The sequence below is a fragment of the Asterias rubens genome, unplaced genomic scaffold (assembly GCF_902459465.1).
Source record: "Asterias rubens unplaced genomic scaffold, eAstRub1.3, whole genome shotgun sequence".
Taxonomy (NCBI): Eukaryota; Metazoa; Echinodermata; class Asteroidea; order Forcipulatida; family Asteriidae; genus Asterias; species Asterias rubens.
This window is the reverse complement of record NW_022985723.1, coordinates 118,464-121,731: the sequence shown is the minus strand read 5'-3', so window position 1 is coordinate 121,731 and position 3,268 is coordinate 118,464. Positions and strand designations below refer to the sequence as shown.

The 3,268-nt window shown below is 37.8% G+C and overlaps 1 pseudogene; it reads left to right on the top strand.

The window, feature by feature from the left end:
* Positions 1-331: 331 nt before the first annotated feature.
* LOC117306370 lies at positions 332-2,410 on the top strand (annotated as a pseudogene).
* Positions 2,411-3,268: the final 858 nt, after the last annotated feature.

The window sequence follows — 3,268 nt, the reverse complement described above, 5'->3', positions numbered from 1 at the left end:
TTGAACCCTGTCAATGTTTTACTTTGGCGGTAATCGACGATTTTTGGTCAAATTATGACGTCACGTTTGCACCAAAGAGTTGTAATTCCCAAGGTTTTGCGAATTTTGCATGACTCCACACAGGAAAGTTGTTCAGGATGCTAAACTTAGTCGATTTGCTCCGTCAAAACGCGATTTCCAGAGTTGACTATTAGAAAAACAAGATGGCCGCTCTTCCCTTTCCCCTGCCCGGGGAATAAACTTTTTAATTTTCGAGCCACCACGAAAAGCCGAAATAGCGTGATTACTTCCTGCGGATACCCCACCCGAATGTGCCGGTGCAAATTTGAAGCATCTGTTTCTGTGCGAGTCTTTAGTATTCCATGTTGGTGATGAGTGGTTGGAATTCTTCTATCAGCTCTCAAACCATCGGTGCATTATATACCCGTGTCTAAGGATCTCAAAGAAACCAGGTAAATATATATCAGTTTTATGCAAGCATTTGTTATGAAACCCCAAATTTATGTGTATGAACTATGTGTATGAACTTTCTGAGATTTTATAAGACAAGCAGTTTTGAATCGGAGGCCTGATGCTTTTTTCTTGAAGGTGCAAGGATCTCTCTTTTGTAAAGGGCACCTTTATGAGGGAATTGTAAATAACTATTGGAATATGCGGTAACACCATGTGTGTATCTACTTGCCAGGTAATAATAATAATAAGACTTGTAATGCGCACATATCCTCCCTGATGGGTGTTCAAGGCGCAGTAAAAGAAAAATGTTTTTCTAACAGACACAACAAAATTAGTCCTTGATAACCTGTGACATAAGATGTTTTTAGAAGAAATTTGAATTCTGTGGTACAAAGACAAGATCTAAGGTTAAGTGGTAGAGAGTTCCAGATGCGTGGCGCAGCTGAAGAAAAATACTTGTCACCCCATGAGTGCCGAGACTTGGGTTAGATGAGGAGAACACATGGAACTTGATCGAAGATTTCTTGATGGAGTGTAAACTTGAAGCAGTTTAGGAATGTAGTGGGGAGCCTTGCCATTAAGAGCTTTGTGGACAATGAGCATCAGCTTGAAGATGATTCCTTGAGACTAGACTTAGACTTTGTCGTTATTAAAGTCAAACCAAATAAATGCTGATTTATATCTTTACTTAGACCATGTAGCTTTATTGGATTCAAACTTTTCAATTGTCATCAATATCCTCCAGTCTAATCCACACCCAACATGTTATTTAAAACCAGGGGTTTAAACTTTTATGAGTTTTTGGAAACTGCTGAAAGTGTTGTTGGTTGTTCCCATACATTGGTGTCTTAATGATTGCTAAAGTGAAAACTTTTACCAGCACTTGTTTATTCAGTGTAATCAGTTCCAGTAATATGTGAGTGAATATGTAGTGATGGGTTTTAGAATTTAAATTGTGTGTATTGATTTTCTCTGTACAGGAATTTGATAGAATTTGCAAAAGCCAATGATCAAGTTGCAAGGGATATAGCTTAACGGTAAGCTATGACCAAATCTTTCGATACATGTCAGGACTGACCCCTGTTGGCCTCAAGACATTTGGTGATTCCAAACTAATTATTTTTTAGATTGAATTGCATTATGATCTTTATGATAAATCAAACTGGTTTGAGGCCCTATTTCATACAGCTGCTTAAGCAGAAAAAAAATTCCGCACACCTTTATGCTAAGCAGAAATGAGCAGGATACCAGTCACATGTTAGTTTAGCTGGTACGGTAACCTTAGTCTTGTAAGCAAAATTTTGTGCTGGGACTCAACCCCACACTCTGCTGATCTGAAACACCAGAGCTTGAGTTTGGTGGTCTGATCTACTTGGGCACGACACGCCACAAATGATGAATGAGATTTCTGTCGGCGAGGCAGTTGTGTTTGCAACACACCATTCATAATCTAATGAATAATAATAACATACAATTTATGAGGCGCACAGTATCTGGAATGGTACCATTCAAGGGCGCCGGATGCTAGCAAGCAGACAAATTGAACAGATAAGTGTTGAGGTTGTGTTTGAATATTGACATATCAGGTTTGTCCCTCAGCTCGTCTGGCAAGAAATTCTAGAGACAAGGTGCGCAGCTGGTAAAGGCATGGTCTTCGTAACTTGGGAACATAGAGTATGTGTGATGATGATGACAATCTTTTACCTGGTATCACTGTAATATAATATTTATTGATTTGTGTGTTTTAGAGGGAGAGACTTCATCTGGAATAATCTACGCATGGAGGATATCTCTTGCTATTGGAGGAAGCTTCTTAAAGAATACTCAAAACTTATCAAATATAAAGTGGTTCGTAACAAAGAGCTGCAACAAATACTACCACAAGAGTAATGTACACACGTGAAGGCACTGGACACTATTGGTAATTACTCCAAATGATTGTTAGCACAAAACCTTACTTGGTAACGAGTAATGGAGAGCTGTTGATAGTATAAAACATTGTGAGAAACGGCTCCCTCTGAAGCAACATATTTTGTTGAGAAAGAAGTAATTTTTCACTGAAATATTTGAGTTAAATTTGAGACCTCAGGAATTCAAGCATCCGAAAGCATACAACTTGTGCGACAAAGGTGTTTTTCTTCCATTATTCTCTCGCACCTTCGACTTTGGAGGTTTGTTATTTTGTGCATTATGTTAAGATACACCAAGTGAGAAGACTGGTCTTTGACAATAACCAATAGTGTCTAGGGTCTTTAAAGGGGATGGCAGTACTTTGGCTGACAACCTCATTTCAACAATACTTAAAAAGATGTTATTTAGAGGTTGGCTTGAGGTTTACTATAACTAGGGAAACTTAATATTCTAACACCCCTGGCTTTTATATTTCTTTTCTAATAAGTGGTGAAGGTTGTAGATTTTATATGTCGGAAAAAAAACACCAAGTGTTTTTATGAAAAGTACAATATCTGAAGTTAACGTTGAGTAGTTTAGATGGTCATTTGTTTAAGATACCATGAGATTATCAGTTTATGTTGTGAGTCGTATGAGTTGCAATATGGGCTGTGCCACCCGGTTGGGAAACTGGGTTTGACATTAATTTATCCTTACCATTAAAAGCATTCATACATTTGACATGATTCAATATCCTTGGTGCATTGCACCTTGTAGTACAGAAAGTTTGCATAGTGAGTAATGAAAAGGCTGTCAAACAAAAATCCAGACTTAACAGAAGGACACGGTTTCAATGTTACTTGAAAATCTAAGTGATACATTTGTCATCATTCAAACAAGTTAAAACATAACAAACCTTCATACT